General features: G+C 36.7%; 1 non-coding gene and 2 pseudogenes across 1 annotated transcript; 1 reads left to right on the top strand and 2 right to left on the bottom strand.

The window, feature by feature from the left end:
* Positions 1-1,012: 1,012 nt before the first annotated feature.
* Positions 1,013-1,085, bottom strand: Trnav-uac. Its single transcript has one exon. It is a non-coding gene; the product is annotated as a tRNA-Val (tRNA).
* Positions 1,086-7,293: 6,208 nt separating this feature from the next.
* Positions 7,294-12,336, top strand: LOC115229346 (annotated as a pseudogene).
* Positions 12,337-16,204: 3,868 nt separating this feature from the next.
* Positions 16,205-21,033, bottom strand: LOC115229347 (annotated as a pseudogene).
* Positions 21,034-21,894: the final 861 nt, after the last annotated feature.

Here is a 21,894-nt window from a genome sequence, read left to right on the forward strand (position 1 = left end):
AAATTCGATGAGAAATGAGGAAATGGATTTAGTGACTTGTGTATTGAAATGGATTGGTACTGTTGCATTTCATCCTGCACGAAAATAGCCTCTAAATGAATTAATGAAAATTTTTATGAATATTAAATCAAAAATTTAAATAATGGAACAATGCCGAATTTGTAAATTTTATTCTAATTTTTTTAAAAAAAATTTGAATTTTTTACCGGCTTGTGGAGACGAATGATACAGTTGTCATGCGAAAATTTGCAAAACTGAAGGACTATGAACTTCCCCGTACTGAAATGAAGTCAGTATCCTTCCTTCAAGAGGTTGGAATTTTCAAAAATGAAAAATTTTTTTTTTTTTTTTTTTTTTTTTTTTTTTATTTTGGAATTATATGTAATTGACAAATAGTTATTAACTAACTAAATTTCCGGCCTCGTAAATGGAAACACAGTTTCCACGTACTATGGCCAAGGAAATCCTTTCGAAAAGCCACTTGGACTCGCGTGGGTCTCCCCGTTTATGGGAGATCATGCGGCCAAGCTTTTTTAGAAAGGAAAGAGACTTTTCGCCGATGACCCCGGAAGTCTCGACGGCGATGGGAGTGAACAGATACCGTTCAGAGAGCTCCTTGTACTTTCCAATCTTCATCTTCTCGGCTTTGCGAGAGACTGAGCCAGCCTCGACAGCTGAAGAAGGAAGGTTGAGCTCCGAGAAAGTGTCTGAACACGTCGCATCCCATAACAGAGACTTGCCGAACTCAAACGGGAAAAATTGTATAATAAAAATAAATTGGTGAAATACATTGAAGAGGCTATCTATATAAAACGAAAAGCCTCCTCATCAATAAGCTGTTTCTTAAATATTTCTTAGGAGTTAGTCAATCCAGGGTATTGCTGGATTCCAGAATTTAATAATGTACTAGTAGAAAAAGACAGCATTGAACAAGAAATTCTAACAATGTCTCACAATTTATTTACCCGCGACAAAATATGACCAAAATGTTGAATTTGGAAAAATGCAAAGATACCCCGGCTGGGAGTCGAACCCAGAACCTTTCGCGTGTAAGGCGAACGTGATAACCGCTACACCACCGAGGCTTTTATTTTATTTTCGTACATTGTAATAAAACCTCTATCACTTAAATAGATGACATTACTCATTCCATGTTCCAACTGTCCGAAATGAGTATAATCTGTTTTGTCAGTACATGAAGGTGATTCTCTTAGAGTACTCTCCTGACTACATTTCATCGTACTCACTTGGCTTGAATTCGATCAGACCGCAGTAGTAATCAAGCAAAGAAATAGCATACTCATTCAACGAATAGAATTAGTTTTCCGCAATGAGGCGATTTGCATAATATTGACGCCAACTCCACAATTTCTCGTTTTTTTGATCAAGACAAAATACTTGTATTGTTGCTTTTCCTTTAAGACGTTCACTGGATCACCACACACAAAGGTCACCGATTTTTGTAGTCAAGATCCATTTAATGAAACCTTCCAGAGCTTTGCCCACTCTACTCAGCTGGACTAACAGAAAAATATATAAACAAGAACTAGCTATCATAAACGTATTTAGATACGCAATTTTATCAAATTACTAGCTCAGCAGTTCGCTTCGCTCACTGCGAGCTAGCTCCTGCGGAGGCCCTGCTCGCTACGCTCGCAGTTTCCTTAAATAACTATAAATTTATGTAGATATATAAATGCGACCTGCTTTGATATAACCTTATTCTAAGGCTGTGGATAAACGATGTTTGCAGTCCGTCCATCCTTGGCAAATATAAATAAATTTCTTTTCTACCTACCCTTGAGCACCCCACATACAGCTGGCCATGTGAAAAGCACTCGTTCTCTAAAAATAAGCCTACTACCTTTAAAGACTGTCCCTGGGCCTTGTTTATTGTCATAGCAAAACTTATCTTCAGCGGAAATTGTAGTCTCTTAAATCTATCGCAGGCCCTTTCATGGTCCATAATAACGTCGACCGATTATATATTCTTTCTCTGCCAGGGATTTTCATTAATAAATCTAAATTTATATTAAGTACCTCATCATTAAGTGGAGCTAATATAGCTCGTTCACGCAGCCAGTCGAAATTCACGTAGTGTTCAGATAGTTCGGAATAGACGGCATTCAATAATTCTTCTGCTGTTTCTACGAAAATACATAATTCTTCCGGTAGCCTAATTTTCTGGTCGTGCATTTCTGAAGTGATTGCCCCATTTCCAATATCTAGAAGGATTTGTGGGAATATGCTATTAACGCCTTGTAAATGTGCATGTACATTTACATCTAAGCTTACCTTTTTCACGTGTGTCCACAAATATGACGATTTGAGGCAGGCATTCAATTCATCCGCAGGCGTCCCTCTTTGAATAATTGGCAGCGTCTGTCTAAAATCACCTGCCAATACAACTAATGCTCCCCCAAACAAATGGTCGCTACAATTCTTGATATCTCTATATGTTCGGTCAACTGCTTGAATGCGCCTTTATGAGCCATCGTACATTCATCCCAAACAAATAACCTAGAATGCATAATTCTATTACCCGTAGTTGAGTCTAACAGCAGTCCTGACCTTGTTCAGCTGTTGTCTAAGTTCCCTCACCATTTAAGCACATCTTCCCTCGTTTCTCTTTTTTGTTATATGGTTCATATTCTCTTGTTTGTTAACATTCTCAGATCTCTCTTTATAGGACATTCTTATGATTTTGTAAACGCGAATCAGTAATTTATATTAAATTTTCTACGTAAATTTATTTAGTGAAATTTATGTAAAGTGTATTATCCAATCAAAGCCATTATACTTAATTGCCTCTATGTTTAAAGGAATTGAAACTTTAGCATAATCGAACTTGTCTGTTTCGGTAAAGAAAATGATAATCAGCTTCATCTTTGTAGTATTATAAGGAAAAAAATTAAAGCCTGTTAAATCAAGGAGATTTAAATATAGGCAAATTGAAATTTACATGACTAATTTAAATTTTATTTGCCTCTATCTTTTAAGAAATCTAAACAGTAGCATAATCGAATTTGTCAGTTTCGGCAGTTAAAAAGAATCAATTATGTAAATCTCTAATAATTTTTGCTTTTTCTTTTTAGTGGTTTTCAAAATCTGATAATTGCACAGTCTATTCATGGTCGATAACAATTAGAGCTTTTATTTTATTTTTTTTAACGAAAATTTAACAAAAAAGAATTTATGTCATCGAAAAAAGATAGCTAAGCTAATTAATGGCCTCACGAGGCTTGAAGGTTGTGGAGGACCTCATCATGTGAGTCGAGGACTTTCTTGTCGTTCATTTTAACAAAAACGCAAAAAATATTTTTTTTTATTTTGGGCTTGAAGGTTTTGGGGGACCACATCATGTGAGTCGAGGACTTTCTTGTTGTTCATTTAACAAAAACGCAGAAAATAATTTTTTTTATTTTTTTTGCCTGAAGGTTTTGAGGGACCACATCATGTGAGTCGAGGACTTTCTTGTTGTTCATTTTAACAAAAACGCAGAAAATAATTTTTTTTAATTTTTTGGCTTGAAGGTTTTGAGGGACCACATCATGTGAGTCGAGGACTTTCTTGTTGTTCATTTTAACAAAAACGCAGAAAATAATTTTTTTAATTTTTTGGCTTGAAGTTTTGGGGGACCACATCATGTGAGTCGAGGACTTTCTTGTTGTTTATTTTAACAAAAACGCAGAAAATAATTTTTTTAATTTTTTGGCTTGAAAGTTTTGGGGGACCACATCATGTGAGTCGAGGACTTTCTTGTTGTTCATTTTAACAAAAACGCAGAAAATAATTTTTTTAATTTTTTACCTTGAAGGTTTTGGGGGACCACATCATGTGAGTCGAGGACTTTCTTGTTGCTCATTTTAACAAAAACGCAGAAAATAATTTTTTTAATTTTTTACCTTGAAGGTTTTGGGGGACCACATCATGTGAGTCGAGGACTTTCTTGTTGTTCATTTTAACAAAAACGCAGAAAATAATTTTTTTAATTTTTTAGCTTGAAGGTTTTGGGGGACCACATCATGTGAGTCGAGGACTTTCTTGTTGTTCATTTTAACAAAAACGCAGAAAATAATTTTTTTTAATTTTTTGGCTTGAAGGTTTTGGGGGACCACATCATGTGAGTCGAGGACTTTCTTGTTGTTCATTTTAACAAAAACGCAGAAAATAATTTTTTTAATTTTTTAGCTTGAAGGTTTTGGGGGACCACATCATGTGAGTCGAGGACTTTCTTGTGTTCATTTTAACAAAAACGCAGAAAATAATTTTTTTTAATTTTTTGGCTTGAAGGTTTTGGGGGACCACATCATGTGAGTCGAGGACTTTCTTGTTGTTCATTTTAACAAAAACGCAGAAAATAATTTTTTTTAATTTTTTGCTTGAAGGTTTTGGGGGACCACATCATGTGAGTCGAGGACTTTCTTGTTGGTCATTTTAACAAAAACGCAGAAAATAATTTTTTTAATTTTTTAGCTGAAGGTTTTGGGGGACCACATCATGTGAGTCGAGGACTTTCTTGTTGTTCATTTTACAAAAACGCAGAAAATAATTTTTTTAATTTTTTGGCTTGAAGGTTTTGGGGGACCACATCATGTGAGTCGAGGACTTTCTTGTTGTTCATTTAACAAAAACGCAGAAAATAATTTTTTTTAATTTTTTGGCTTGAAGGTTTTGGGGGACCACATCATGTGAGTCGAGGACTTTCTTGTTGTTCATCAGGAAGGTTCTTAGAGGATATCAACCTTTTATTGTGCCTCATTTCGAATAACTACAAAAGGGAAGGTTTTGACAATTTGATCTGGTTTTAACAATTTGAATGTGGGTGTGCACAGACAGACAGACAGACACACAGACAGACAGACAGACACACACCATACCATTTTATTATTAAGATGTCATTTGTTAGTAGGTAAAAAATAATTATGTGAAGAGATATGACATTGTTGTCCGCAGATTAGCCAATGGTGGCTGCCATTTTGCATTTTTATTTAATTTTCGAAACTCTGTCGGTCCAAGTTTGTCAGATTTCTTTCCACTTCTGCTTTTCAGTTCAAGAAACAGAGCTGCTTAAAAGTTAAAATTTAAACCTAAATTATCTCTAGGCTGGAGGGAAATGCTGCGTGAATATTCCTCCAAGTCGATTCCTAAGAGTTTCCTTATTTCCAATGAAATAAACTTAACTAAATGTTATCAAAAAACTTTGATCAGATTCCAATCTCTGATTCCAATTTTGGGTAAATTTGAGGCGTGCATGTGAATTAGTTTTCGGCCATTTATGTAGTTATTCTCAAAGCATTCCTTTCGATTAATCAAGCATTGATTACTGCCAACTCAGGGTGGCCAAGTTCTGTTTTGACCCAGTCTCCCACCTGCTTGATAGACCAGTCAATGCAATCTGGTACACTAACTAATTCGTGCTGAGACATTACAATAAATATAAGCTTTGTCTTGGGAACAGTTTTCTGACTATTTTATATAGTTAAATTATTTTAAATAAAATAAGTGTCTCTTTGTGAGTCAATGTCCGCAAATAAACCATTCAACGAAATATTTTTAGAATACAGAGAAATAATAAACAAATTTAAAAAGTAGATAAATAAAATAAATTCTAGACGATCAAAAAGAGCAAACAACAGCGACCTCATAAAACAAATGTCTGCCCTAATAAAGTCCTTCCACACCAGGGAGAATTCGACGATGACTGTGCCGCATTTCTCCACTACCTAAGCCACGAGTAGTCCAATTTATCATAAAATTAGTTTTCAGGCAGCCTGTTCTAAGGAAGTATTGTCCGACCCGACAGATCTTATAGAAGCAGCCAGGAAATACATATCCCACGACACGTACTGCAGAATGAATCGTTTCATAACATTCGGAGAGGATCTGGAGAACGCAATACAGTGCTACAATCAGTGCATTCAAGTTGATTTTGTCATCATTCGGCAGATCTTCATTGCGGCCAAAAAAGCCTAAAAGTATTTCAATTCAGTTTGGAAATCGGGCACTATTTGATGGTACTAATATTACATTTTATTAGAAAATTTGCCACTTTCCGGATGCTCTGAATCATCTGTACAAAGCATTGGAATACTCGGAGAGTGTATTCTAGTATATAACCCAGTCAGGTGGTTGTCGAACAGATATTTGTAAAGCAGTTGATAATAGAGTGCCATGTGGATATCAGTTGTGTGCTGACTGACCCAATTAGACGAATTCGAGAGTGCTTTCGACGTGGTTAATTCTGTTTTTGAGTTCGAGGGAGTGTCGAACAAAGCATTGCTGTACCCTCTCTGTGGAGTACTCGTCCAGTTGGAAATATCGAGAGTGCTCCTCCTCTGCATTGTGAATGTATTCAGTAGGCTAATTGGCCAGAATTGCTCTATTCCTGTGTGGGAGAAGGATTGTGCGATTTTTGGTAAATATTGTGGGAGGACAGTCGAGGAGGACCTATCGAGAGGACCCGAAGGTTGTGTTCTGAATATGTTTGACAGATAAACTCGTGTCGACTGAGGTGTACCAGTATTTGAAGACTCTTTTGGTAGAGGAGATGGGAGATTGGTAGGTGGCCGTGGCTGATTTGTCTGTCGATGATGTCAAACAGGTCGAGGAGTTGTTTGGACCTGATTTAACGCGCACTCATTCTTTACTGTTTTCTGTACTCAAGGAGAAGATGCACAACAGATTAGTCCACGTTATTAAAAAACCAAGAAATTAACCTTTTTATTTTTAATTACTTATTTAATTAAATAAATTATATTTTAATTGTGGTTTCTTGTGTGTCACTAGGAATGGACTATGCCTCGCTAAACTTTTGTATCATCACTCTACTGTGGGTTCTCTTTCTAATCATTTCGTCCATTTTCCTGAAGAAATCTCGCTAGAAGCTGTACGTTATGTCCCCTAATGTGTTTAGAATGATAATGATTCTACTCGCCATTACTGCGATATGTTGCTACATTCAGTACAATCAGTTTTAATTAACGAATTTAGTTGGTTGGTCACGTGGCTAATACAGCTGAACCCACTTGTGGCACCTCAACTGTCAAAACTCCATTTATATGCAATCAAAAGAGGGTGGAGATGATCTTGTTTTACTGTCTTTAATTAAATTATTAACTACAACTCTTTTTAACTATAAAATACTAATTTTAAACCATTCAAAGGTCCACCAACATTTAGTAATATTTGTCACCACAATAATCAATATGAGTTTTACCTTTTAATATAATTTAAAACTTTTTAAAATTAAAACTTTAAATTTTATAAAAACATTATTCACGTGTGAACAAAATGAAGCTGGACAATCAGTCTATGCAATGTCTGCGCGTCGCAAAAGTATTCAAGGAGAACCGCAAGGAAATAAATCACATGGACTTTACCAAAAACGGGGAGATTCTCATCACAAGCGGAGATGATGACCAAATTTCAATCTACGACTGCAACAACGGAATGTATTCCTCCACAAAACTCTCCCAGATTCCAGAGACTTTTAAACAGCAAGAAATATGGGGTGTCTCTAATCCAATACACTCACGCGGAGAATACGGTCATCCACGCATCCACAAAACTGGACGGTCCTCCCCCTCCATCAATTTATAGACAGTGTTCGGTACCTCTCACTCCACAATAATCAGTATATTCGCTATTTTAGTGGACATAGTGATCGGTAGGGAGAATATTGTTTATTTTAGAGTGACCTGTCTCCAGATGTCCCCACTTGATGATCTCTTTCTTTCCGCCTCCCTCGACAAGACTGTGAGGATTTGGGATCTCAAGTCTCCGAATTGCCAGGTTTGAGTGTTTGGGGAAAGTAGGGAATGCTGACTGTCCCTGACTTCCCCGTGGCCGCGATCGACCCCGAAGGACTCATATTCACGGTGGGATATCGGTCTACACTCAAATTTTATGATTTGCGATCGTATGACAAGGTTTGTTTGATTTGTTCATTTGGAGGGTCCTTTCCTCACTTCGGACATCAAGGAGACCCCCGAGTGGACGGGCATTAAATTCAGTCCCGACGGGAAAAATATTTTGGTCTCCACTTCCGGGTGCTGTCATTTCCTTGTGGATGCATTCCACGGGACTTTCAAACACGCATTTGAGGCATTTCTATTTGGTTACTCGTTTAGGGATTTACCAACAATCATTCAAAAATTGAAGCAGATTTCACCCCGGACTCGCAGTATGTGATTTCTGGTTCTACTGACGGTGGATTGCATTCCTGGAACGTCGAGTCGGGGGTCAGGACTTGTCAAATCAAGTCGACTTTGCCTAACGAGTGTGTTCGTCTTGTCCGCTTTAACCCCAAAATGATGCTCTTGGCTGCTGCTTCTCTACAACTTGTTGTTTTCTTTTTTCATTTTTAGGGATTTTATCTTTCGTATTTAGAAGATGAGTGACTTGTTGGAATATTTGAAACAAAGTTTTTCGCTTTTTTGAGTGCGCGCGTAGTGACGAAACGAATTAAAGAAACAATATTTATAAAGATTAAATATTTAAGACGGTTTTATTTTATTGCTCCACGATTTTTTTGGAGAGTCTTTGTCGCCGTCGAGTTCGTTGACGTCGTTTTTAGGGAGAAATAGCTTTTTTATTTTAGACAAATAGTTTTTTTATTTGTTCCTATAAAATGATATTATTTGTGTACTTTTATCGATGTCATCTCTGACAAAATAGTTTCGTCCTTTTCAGTAACTGGTTGACATTGCGTGATGTGACTTTTCTCAAAATTCATTTGTTGATTCTGATCGAACAGTTCTATCAACCTCTTAATTATATGTTTTATAAAACAACGTGACATTACATCATTTGCTCACATTTAGCGAAATAATTCTGAAGGATCAATTATTAGTAGAATATAAAGAATTATTGACTTGACTTTATAATATGCGTAATTAGCTGCTTATGTACTTTATTAAATGAGAGTTTCTTGATACATTTTGTTATAGAAATTGCACTTTCTAAAAGTTATTTTACGTGCTTTCTAGAAGAGTGGGGAATTGTATTCCTTGATCATCTCGAAAGTTAACAATTTTCATTTTGTCATGTGATTTCTAAATGGGTAAGAACATTTTTAACCTATGATGAACAGATTATGCTCTCTGAGATTCAATTAGAACCTGCGTTCCCCAAAAAGAAATCAAATATAATTTCTGTTAAGTAAATATCGGAGATTTCATAAACACTGAATTGTTAATAACGTTGATCCTTGAAAAATACTGTCAAAATTATTTTTACTTTATTTGGAAGGAATTTTGTAAACATATAAATTGAACTTTAAGGCAAGTTTGTTACATAGTTGAATATTTCCATTCTAATTAAGAAAATGGAAAAGGCTTCTTGGCCATTCAACAGGACCAACTGTTAAAAGACCAAGACCTTAGCAACCAAAAGCACATCACCCCGATTTAATTATTCACGAAAATTGTTCCCCGCCCGTCCCGCACTTGCGTTGGTTCCAGAATCCAACATCGGGAAAAGCTGAGAAAGATCTTGAGGATTGTTGGAATCACATAATTAATTACCCTAATTAACTTTTGGTGATCGTAAAAGCCACAAACTGGACAATATCCCTGTTGGCCACCCTTCGCCCATCGGCCGACCGAGGAGTGCGTCGTCGCTGTCCAAAATGTTCATTTCAGTAAAATCGGCATTTCCAATTCCAACAATAATGATGGACATTGGGTAGAGGGAGGCCTCGATGATTGCCTCCTTCGTGTTGTTCAAGTCAGTGATCACCCCGTCAGTCAGTATAAGCAGGATATAATAGCACTCCCATTATTCCCGATTATACCTTCCGTGCTGAACTACGTGCAATCTGACTGGCATGCCGAATGACGGGCTCAAAGTTGGTAGGGCCATACAGTCGAATGTGTGGCAGACAGTGCCGATATGCCTCCAATATTCCATCAACCCCTATCAATGTCCACTCACAGTACCACCCAAACAGTTGGGGTTCCCCACATTCATATTCACTGCAAAGTCGTGACTGACAAACGAATAGTCCGGCGGCAGTTTCGCCCCAAATCCAAACACAGGGAACACTTTGTCTCTGGAATACAGTCAATGGGCAATACGTGTCGTATTCTTGAACTACCCTCCCCACACTCTCGATAGCGCAGATGTAGTCGTTGGTGGACCCCCCGAGGTAGTGCAGTGAATCCCTCGACCGAGGATCCCCGTTCGACGCCGTAAAGTCAATCGCCACCAAAAATGAGGAATATTAATACTGCAAAATCCAATTCCAGTCCGTCTTGAATATATTCCAGAAATGTGTACACCTTCTCGATTTGACAACTCTTGAGCACCAGGAAGGCGGATCCCTCAGTCCCCAACTTCCACGACCTCTACGGATATCTCACTCCCCAACCCCCGTGGAAGCATTGGCTGCGTCGACCAGTTCGGATATGGTCATCAAAACATATCCGAGAACACGGTGTTTGTCACATATGCATATCTACCGAATGACTACACCACCAACCCGCACTTTGTCTTCCACATTGCCTTGTTTGGCAGTCAATTGAAACATTTTGAGGGTGAACTGTGCATAGACGGGATTCCCCGAGGACTGGACGACGGGGGAGGAGTGGACAGTCCTCCAATCATGACACAACGTCTGCACGAGTAGTCTAGTCGACGGATACGACGAAAATATGAATCCCTGGAATGACACGATTTTTAACCTTTTTGGGCAGATTTGTGGCCGAAAAGACCATTTGAACTGTTCTCTGCAGGAATCAATCTCCCTCACAGTAATCTGGGATAATCCCACTGTCTACCTAAATGGAGCCACTGCTCATGGGCTTATCGTTAGGTTGATTCAACTTTACTCTCTTCACGCCAGTCCTCACCAATTCGGCCACGGAGGAGGTGTGCTGTCCGAGAAAGTCCCCCTTTTCCAATGCTTGTCTCCCCGAGTGGTCGTCCACGTCGTAGACTTCGAAACGGAGACGTTGAAGGCGTTCAAAGTAGTAGTCCAATTCGATGGATTTGTCGAATACTGGGTTGAGGTCGTCCATTCTCTTTTCTGTCCTTCCGATCTGCAGTTTTGTGATTTGGAAACCTCAATCCACTTGTTTGAGGAATCTAATTCTTTGACTGATATTTGTGGTCGGATTTGGATAAAAAGTCACGATTTATTAAATCAAAACATCGGAGATATATTATTATCTTGGATAAGGGTTCGTCGCGAATCATGACAACCTCCTTGTTTATTAATATTTTTAAATATTATTCTAATCTTTTATTCAATTTTAAAAATAATATAAAATATTGTTTAATAAATGTTTTGACGTTCTTTTATAAATTGAGATTAATTTATATAATTGAACTTTTTAATTATTAGTGCGTACATTATTGACGCGTCTATTCTGCGTAAATAGTTGGCTATTGTGCTTTATTTTCCGACCCCTGGGATTGTTTTGTGCCAATTTTTATTTTTTAAATATCGATTATCAATTAGGCTTATTTTCTTTATTGAGTTGTCGAAAAATTCGACTGTCATGCTTAAGCATTATTTTTACACTCACTTTTTACATTTATTACTTATAAATCTTTACAGTAGTCTTTGAACTTGTTCAGCCAAATCCCCTATTAAGTGAGTTTTTCAAAATTCGATTCAAAAAGATCTCCTCTTCTGCATTCTCAATATTTTGTCACTTTTTATTGTGTCCCTTTGTTATTATACATATGGATTATTATTTTTTGATTTTTTGATTGCAATAAAATTGAATAAAATACACAATTTTATAATCATAAATGTTTTTGTATAAAAGGCACGCTTATTCATAAATATATAGATTGCTGATTATCGCATCTGTCATCCTCTTAGGAATCATTCTTTATTTTCAGAATATTGTCGTCCTCGGAAGAACTGACAGTCATCGACATGTCATATTTTGTATGATTTTAACATCAAAAAACAATTATAAAACCCGAGGACGTGCAGTCTTGGATACGTGGGGCAAAAGATGTGACAAGACATTTTATTTTGTCGGAAAAGTCATAGCGAACGAGTCCTTCATAACCTCGCTGAATATCAACGATGACTACGAACATCTCCCTTCAAAAACATACGGCGGACTGAAATATATCGAAGCCAAATTTCACGACGAATATGACTGGATTGTCAAAGCAGACGACGATACATATATTATTGTGAACAATCTTCGCCAATTCCTCGTTTCTGAAGATCACAGTCGCCCTGTTTCATTTGGACTCAAATTCTACAAATATTTCCCCAATGGATATTTCAGTGGGGGAGCCTCCTATATTTTGAGTAGAGAGGCTGTAAAGAAAGTGATTTCTGCCAATAAGGCAGAGGTAGTGGCTTAAATATACTCCCAGGTGAAGGAATGCAGCGCCAAGACAGGCATGGAAGACGTGGAAATGGGTCGTTGTTTAAATCGTCTTGAAATTGACATTAAATCCGACGAATCCCAGTTGCCTCGGTTTTCTTCATTTAATCTGATCGACACGTTTTCAAAAAATACACCGGATTGGTATAAACAATTTCGAGAGTTGGACAAACACCCAGTTCGTCTGCTTTATTTTACTAATGCAGGAGCGCAATGGTGTGAGTCGGCATTTGATATCTCTCCACTACATCACCCCCAATTCCATGAGGACTATCGACTATTTATTAAATAATGTGAGCATTCGGAAGTAGTTTATCGACGTTGGCATTACTTTATTTCTCGATAAGTCTTAATAAAATCTTAAGAGCTTCTTAATAGTCAATATAATGTTAAGTGATTTATATTCGTCGAACTATATCATGATTGTTGGTGTCTTGCATTAGTTTAGCGATTCTGTTGGACTGATATACGTGATAATATTTTATATACATTTGTTTTATTTATTTTGGATCTTGGCACGTTTCGGGAAAATGGTTCGGAAAGAATGGCTTCGAAATGAAATGCCTCTTGGGCGGTGGGAAGGCAGCCAATGATGTGCTTAAGTTGTGCATTCTGTTATTTATTCTTATCGACAAACAATTGATTCGCGACATCTGTGCTTGAAGAACTTTATTCTGTTATCTGCTTCCGAAGATCTCGAAATGTTATAATTTTAAACTACTTTAACGTGGCAATAATGTCTTTATTTGGTTCATTTGGTATCCCTGTGTTTTCTAAATATAACTTTTATAGTTACTCATAGTTGCTTAGCAAGCTAATTTTATTCATAAAAAAAATTTTCATTTTAATTTTTAAATCATAATCAAAAAATCCGAGGTACAAAAAATCAATAGCCATAGTTTATTCCTCCTTAACAAGAAAAATGGTATTTTGTTACGAGGAAATAGGTTGAGCACTCATTGTTAATAAATTCTCGCATCGAGATAGGTCTCGTAAAGGCATTGGTCTCAGTCATGTTTCCCTTTTGATTGAAGTGAGGTGGTCTTATGTGACATTAGCAACCAGGCCTCTATGGGCAGCCTGTGCGTTACGTGTTACTATGGCAAATAGTTAACAAATTAATGCTACGAACTTTAAAAATTAATAAATAGACATTTAATTGCTATTTTTTTAACGAGACATCAACACCGATTTTTTATCATCATTTGAAAATTTTACATAAACATGAATTTCGTTGAACAGTATTTTTAGTATTTCGCAAGTATCGGAATATTTGGATTCAAATTTATTCAACATTAAAGCTGGATTCGTCCCATAATCCTTTGTAATCCAAGCCTTATTTATCATCACTACAAATCGGATGTATTTCAAAATTAAAGAAAATGTTTTTTCGGACGATTCTAAGATTACTTAAAATATGTCACTTTCTACGCATTCGATTATCGGCAACAGATTTGTTCCTAAAATTCCTGATAATGCTTGAATAGGGTATCTGAAAATGAGGGCATCGTTATATTTTAGCAATGGACTGAATATTCAAGAATTAAGACTCATTCATTTACATTAGGATACTTCAATTGATTAAAGAGCTCAACTATTTCCTACAAAATAATATATTGTCGTAATTTTTGAATTCTGTCCCATTGTCCAATTGTAGAATTTGACAGGAATCATTGAGATAAAAAGGGACTCGAATTTTTTTGAAACCTCGACTTCTGACTTATTCATTAGTGCCCTAGCAAAAGCAAAACTAGGATAATTATAATCATAAAACAGATAACGGATAGAATCCATTTGGATCCTCCGTTAACGTTTTTAAACCTTTTCAGATAAATAAAGTCATTTTGAAACCACTCATTCGGTGCAGAAGCAAAAATATGATTCGTTTTGTAAAATCTTTTTCGAATCATTTTCAAGCTAATGAATCTCATCAAGTAGGACAAAAATATGTTGAGTGCTAACTAATAGTATTCATTTTTGTATCATAAATAGATACAAGACATTAACATTTTTAGAGAACAGGGACAATAGTCAATTCAAACCAACGGCCATTCAACAGAAGGACAGTCGATGTAATCGTCAAAGTCCAAAAAGTCATGAAAAGATTGATTATCAATAATATTAAGCCACACATTCTCAATTTCGTCAGAAAAATCCTCGCTAAAATAAGCAGAGAAGTATACCCAACACTCTTGAGCAGCTCACCGTTCGGTTTCAAGTCATATATACCCACTTGCAAGTTTCTAGTGAATCTTACCTGGAATATAGAAAATTCCATTACCTGGACATACAGACTTATATTTAGTTTCTTCATTAGTTTAAGCGAGGATGGGAGTATTCTGATAATATATAATTGAATATTACATTCGAGGATCAGAAAAACTAATCTTTTCATAATATCCAGTTATTTGGTAGTCGTTGTCATCACAAAATTGCTCCAACTTGTATTAATAATATATATTTAACTTTTTTCAAACACATTTCCATAGTCGGGGACAATGTCAAATTGAGATGTAGAACGGGGACACTCCCAATGACCGTTTCGGGGGAATTCTTTTTTGATATAAGAAATCCGTTTATGTCATTTTTTGTAAATTTAGCCACGTGAGTGCATATATTTGTCCAGTTGAATGAACAAAAGTTATAATCACCTAACATGCTATCGTGTTTATTACTTTAAAAATATTTTAGGATTAAATTTACTAATATTTTTATTTTACTTACTTCTATCTTGCAGGTCTGAAAAGTTTGGACGCAATTATTCATGGAACAACTACCGACTGATCCTCTTCCCGACTGAATGCAAGCACTATTGCACGGGATTTGCACCACATGTGGATCATCTTAGAAAACTACATCGCTATTGAAAAATCAACGATCAGATGTGTCTTACAGGTCAAACTAAACCAACATAAGCCCTGAGCTTCTAAAATATGGACCAAAAAACGACACAAATGCAAAAATCCTATATGACATTTTTTGATACCAACACCGATCTAGGACTTGGAAATGGACAATTAATACTCATACAAAACCGAACAAATCAAAAGGATCAGTAGAAAATCTTTGCCCGATAATACTTTTGAATTCGATACGCAAGGTGCTGGCAAACACGGATAAAGGGAGTGACAGATCTATCAAAATGGGTACTGAAAAGGGAGGTCTACGGCATTGGAGCCACAGATGTCGCTGGGCAACGACCGTGTTGGGAATAGATCTCTCCAGAGCTTTCTAACAGACCAAAGCTGATGAATGTGCTTAAGCAAATAAATTGACGGTTAGGATAATCAGACTACTACTTGAGAACAAAGACTATTTTCTATGACAGAAAGAGCAACTTCCCGCAGTTTCAAAACAACGATTGGGACACTCCAGGGTGACTCCATTCAATCTGCACTCCGCGACCTCCCTAAATGCTATATAGGAGACATAGAAGAGGCATCTTATGATGTGGATTTTGTGTCCGCACTCCAACACCTACTAGAAAATGCACCTGCGAAGCTTGGAAAATGGTTTCAAAATCGAAACTACGGAAATGAGAAGACAAGTCGATATTACTCATGAAAGATCTGATCATACTGTCAACGCTGGGACATGAGGAAGTTCTCTCAACGAAGTATTGAAACTGAATTCGTTCCATATAAGGCAACTAAGAAGCTTAGTAGGAATTGAGAGGTCACGAAGAATATCAACCACTGGTATTTACAACAAGTGTTCATTTAGGTATCAAAAATCGATGTCACATACTTGAAGAATTGATTAAATCATTAAATGTTAATCCAATAAAGCAACAAAGGACAAGAATAAGTAGCAAATGAAAAAAGTAGCATAATTAGTACTAATGATTAGTTAAAGGCGTTTCGATTAACTGCCACTTGTGTTATGAAGGACGAATGGTTAGCATAAATGTCCATTCCAGGCACAAAGTCCATCCATTGGACACCCACTGCGTCATCCCCTGACAAATGCGTCATCCTCTATCACAACCATGATGGAGATTCAGCTGGGCGATAGGAGAGTTCCACTCGTCCGCATGATAGTTCACGGCCACTGTCTCTATCCAAGAATTGTCCGTGTTTCTGGGGTCATCCACATATCCTCGATAAATCTGGGTATCAGTGCTTTGGTAAAATATGCCTCCACCCCATTCTGGAGTGACTCTTCGATAACTTTGTGGTTCATTTCAATGTTGGCAGCCTCCTCACAAAACTCTCGTTTTAAAGTGCAGGAAACTTGTTCGCCAGGATCGACCATTCCCTTAAATAGTTAATTAAGTGGAACCCCAGGGAGAGCCCAGGCCCCGCAGTCTCTCCTAATGATTGCCACGAATTGTAGAATGGGGAGACCCGAGTCATTATCAACAAGTACTTCATAATTCGAATCCCTTTTCCATCTGACTAAATGTTTAATATTTCCCGATTGGAACCGTGTCACGATTGGGTCGGCAGCATGATTTGGTCCCCATCTCCCCAGTCTTCCCCTCCCTACCAATCCTGTCCTCCCAACCGGATTACTACCACTACTACACACAATTTACAGAGGAATGTTATTTTCGGTCACATCAAAAGGACCCATATGACTAACTCGGTTAATTGACTTTTCTAGTGTGTTGAATACTATATTGGAAGTATCTCTGTGTTTTTATGACCACAAGAATAACTCTGTGTCGGCCCAGGGAGGATTGTCCTCCAATATGTGGGGGGATGTGTAGTATGGAGGATTGTACTCCGGCAATGACACATTCCATTGAGCTGTAGCCCTGTCCAATGGAAAGCGAGAAATAAGTGAGCCCGGATATCGACAAGTGAGGCAGCGATAATGCATAGCAATAATTGTATACTTGACAATAAGTAATTTTATTAGAAATTATTGAGATTACTATTAATAATTAAATTTGTATTAGTCATCGTGAGGCATAGACGGAATATCCCTTATGAAGAATGAGCCCCCTCGAAGGAATGATGGCGCTGTGTCGCATGAGGACTTTGATCCCCCAATTACTTTTGGCCACCGGGAGATTACCCTCTAATTCACCAACAACCAGCGGAACTAATCATAATAAAGAAAACATTACATTTCGGGTCGTGATGAGTCAATATTTTAATATTATTATTTTTGCAAAAAGTAGTCAGTTCGGCAGGAATGACACAACAGTCATCAAAGTTGGATTGGACGACGCAGGGCTTGACCGCAGCACGTTCGAACAACTGAACGAGCAAAGCAAAGTCCATATCAGCAACCCCCAACGAGTTGGCCACACCACACAACTCAAGTTCTCTCCAATGTGCCATGAATGTTTCACTGATGACATTTTTATCCCCCGAATATGAGAGAATGACCCTGTTGAGGCACCCCACTCCGAGAACCCCCCTCACTGCAATATCAACGAGGAGTACATCTATTCAATTCTCCACTCAAAATGGCCTCAGTTTCCAACTCGTTGACGAACAATTTAACTGACTGTTTATTTTAGTGTGTACCAGTTATTTCCATATCTCGGGGGTGGTCATCACTGAGGACATACCCATCTCCCAAATAAAGGGTCTCTTCGCTCTATAAACAACAAAATGGTCAATTTACGGAAAAAGGATCAATCATGTCTAAATGTGTACGAATGGAGGACAGCAGAGAGTCGGTGACCTGATTTATTTAGCAGTGGATGCCCACCTCCTCTATAAACATGTTTACTTTGTTGGTCTTGTGATAGTTTCTCTTTATTATGTTGACTCCATCGATTGTTAACTTTGAAAAGTTTTCATTTATAAAACACTGAGTGTCCATAACCGCATCAACCAGTTCACATTCCATTAATAGTAATTTTATTTCATTTTTAATAACTAAAAATATATTTTTTGCCCTACAAATAACTTTTTGTTACGGCCTACAAAATCTGGTCAATTCAATCAACCTTTTAGTTTTACAAATAAAATAAACTAATTTTCAGTCAATAAATAACTCATCCAAATAAATCTATATTTAAAAACAATATTAAAAATGTGTGATTAAAGGATAGGCGCATTCCCCGAAAGCAATTCGACAAACTAGAGTAAAGAAATGAGTGCAACCTTCGTGCAAATGGGCATCCTGGCCAGGGCTCCGATCAGGGGGACTCGGGAAACATATCCCAGCACCACGGGGAAAAACCCTCTACAAAATACGTCCGAAAATACCTCAACAACATGACCAGGCCGTACAATTCGATTACAATTCCAATCAATTTCCAATTTAAAAAAATACAAAAAATTCCGAATAGAAATGCAGCTGTGGATGTAAGTTTATTTCGTTGGAAAAAAAATCGGAAGGATCCTTCGAATCCAATAATCAAAACAATCCCCGAAACAATCAACACCTGTAATGTGACTAAACATTGCTCTAAACATTGCCCATGGTGAGAAGGCCTCGATTGAGAAACAAAAAAAGGCCCAAAGAGAGTGAAATCAGTCCAAAACTCACCAGCCAGATTCCTATTTCTGAAAAGTATTATTTAAAATAAAGTTGATGATTTATAAGTATTCTTTTTTGTAATACTTTGAGTGTCACTTAAACCAAGCATTTCGGAAGGACGTAATTCAAATTTAATATAATTAATTAATGTTTATTATATAAAAAAAATATTATATTTCTCACCATTTAACTAAAAATTAATATACTATGATTCTGTCTCGAAGGCACCCAATGCTAAAAAGGTACGACTTGCCCTTTGCACGGAAAACAGGACCTATTCTAGTCCCCATCAGGGATTCCTGCACTTTACGTTAGGCTCAATTTTTTAGATTAAAAAATTCCTTTACGCTCGCGAATTGTATTGGAGTATAGGCAGGACAAATATTGACGCACTTTGACAGCTGTTGGAATGTATTCGTATTGACGTTCTCATTGTTCCGTTTTGTGAATACAATCAACTGGACTTTTGTTAGTTTCCATGGAATATTCAAACTTGATCATTCATGCTAGGTTTCGTCGTGTAGAGCTCTCTTGAGGCTTTATTTGTAATGACCTTGAATATTAAGATTATTTTGTTAAAAAGAAATGATCAATTATTTAAAAATTAATATAAAACATAATTTTAAAGTCACTTATGATCATCTTGAAAATTCCATTTATTCCTTAACTTAAAAATGTGTCTTCCTTCAAGGATTCCAACGAAGCTCGAAAATTGGGATTTTTTGCTTCAGGAACAAGTTCAATTTCATTTGTCAGCTAAAATAAAAATATCAGCCAAACCAAGGAAGCGTGGAAGATTTTATTCCCCAACAACTCCAAAACCACCGTTCCCACTCCCCAGACGTCAATCTGTCGATATTCAAAAAACATAACCTTTTTAGAAAAGTGATGATATCATTTTTCCAGATTTCCGGAGCAATTGCAGGATATTCATCACAGTAAATTACTTGTTTCTACTATTATTATTATAGCACTTTTCACGAAAGCCATAATGTTTATAGCCCCGCATGTGCAACACAGTGAGATTCGAACCCAGGAACTTAAGAAAGCTACCAAGTATGTCAAGCACTGTACCATCAAGGCCCCTACGTTCAAAAATACAGAAATATCAAAAATCTCAATTTTGATTTGTGTATTTAAAAGAAAGACTGTCTCTGCAGAAATATAGTAATGAATGAAATCACGAGAATGCTAAGATACACACTTTGGCACAAAATACCCAAAAAATGAGAGCATTGATCAGCTGTTCGACATAATTGATCACTTCAAAGCATTTAAATTCACTAACCGTCATGCATTCCCTCAAAGAATTCACTTTACCCATTATTCTGAGAAACATACTTTTAAACCCACTAAAGGCGACCGAAACGAAAACATCGTTAATCGAAACTCCATAATAACCAAAGATATGCTGGTGAACAATATTCCTGCTGTGTACAAGATTTATTAGCGAATGGAGATCATTGGCCTCACTAACACAATGCTCAAAGATAAAACTTGAAATCGACGCAGCGAATGATCTTCAATGTTCCCTTTTCGCTTTGAAATATTTGAATGCCAAACGAGGAATTTTTCGAAATGGACGAAAAGTCAATAGGTGAAAAAACAAAGTCCTAAACTCAGTCTTTGATAATTAAAACGGTGTCGAAAAACGATTTTTGAACGTTAAGATTTTGTGAATGAGTTGCACTCCAATCAATGATGCTTCCAAGTGAACAGATATTACTTGACCTTTCTGCCTTCGAAGAGGTCAGAAAAGTCAGAGTCTTGTCACCTGTTATCGAGGAAATCTTGACTGTGTTGTCATTCAACCTAAAATTCTCTGAATTAAAAATAACGTGAATTTTGCTTGCTCTAGAACAGAGGTTTCCAAATGGGGAGGCGCGCCTCCCTAGGGAGGCGTTGACTCGTGTCAAGGGAGGCGCGAAAAGTATTTCAGAAACATTTTTTAGAAAATTATATCTATGTAAAAAACGTGACTATATTCCGATAATAAGAGTTATTAATTTAAAAATTATATTTTTTCAAAAATTTATTTAATTTATTAGACAATTAAATAATTTTAACACATGAATAAATTCTTGAGTGGTTGCAAAAGAAAATTCACGAATAATAAAGATTTTGACGATGGTTCAAAAAATCAAAATGATTGGAATATAATCAATACCACTCCAAAGACAAGAAAATACTTTCCATCTTACTTATTGTTAGGAAACACCTTTTGCGCCATAGTGAACATTGAAGCAAACAAAGACATATTTGCTGAACATTTGGATTGTTTGTTGAAGCATTTTGCTCACTATTTTAAAGATCTCGACTGTAAAATGTTCGAATGGATACAGAATCCATTATTGATGAAGAAGATAATCAATTTGCATTGACAACTTTTGAAAAAGAAAAATTGATAGAATTGTCATGCGATACATTATTGAAACAAAAATTTGAGAGAGAACCGCTAATTTCTTTTTGGTTGAATGTAAGAACGGAATATGAAATTTTGTCGAATAAAGCAATGAAAGTTTTGTTGCCATTTGCTACTTCATATTTATGCGAAACTGGATTTTCTGCACTAGCTGCAATTAAATCTAAATATCGAACTCGTTTAGTAGTGACTAATGAGCTAAGAGTAGCACTCTCTGCGATGACACCAAGATTTGAAAAACTTTGCGCCAAGATGGAAAAAAAATTATCTCATTAACTTTTTGTTTTAAAAAATTGTTTTTGATAAAATAATAATTGTATTATATTATGGAATATAAAGGGAGGCGCAAGATTGTACTTTTTCTCTAAGGGAGGCGCGTAAAAAAAAGCTTGGAAACCTCTGCTCTAGAAGGTGATAACTCTCTACCGTTTCAAACACAACACTCTAAAAATGTGATAAGATAATCAGACCAGATGGTTGTCTTCGGAAACTGGGGTCACTTTGCAAATGGACCTTCTCATTCCGTGAGTGCCTTGATATGTAAAAATCAAATATCACATATATCGAGCACACGTCCATGATGTAGTTCGAAGAAAGTTCTCTATACTATCTGGGCGAACTAAAACTAGATATATCCACATTACCGAATTGTTGAAAATTGAGCGATCC

The sequence above is a fragment of the Octopus sinensis genome, unplaced genomic scaffold (genome assembly GCF_006345805.1).
Source record: "Octopus sinensis unplaced genomic scaffold, ASM634580v1 Contig12488, whole genome shotgun sequence".
NCBI classification, from domain to species: domain Eukaryota; kingdom Metazoa; phylum Mollusca; class Cephalopoda; order Octopoda; family Octopodidae; genus Octopus; species Octopus sinensis.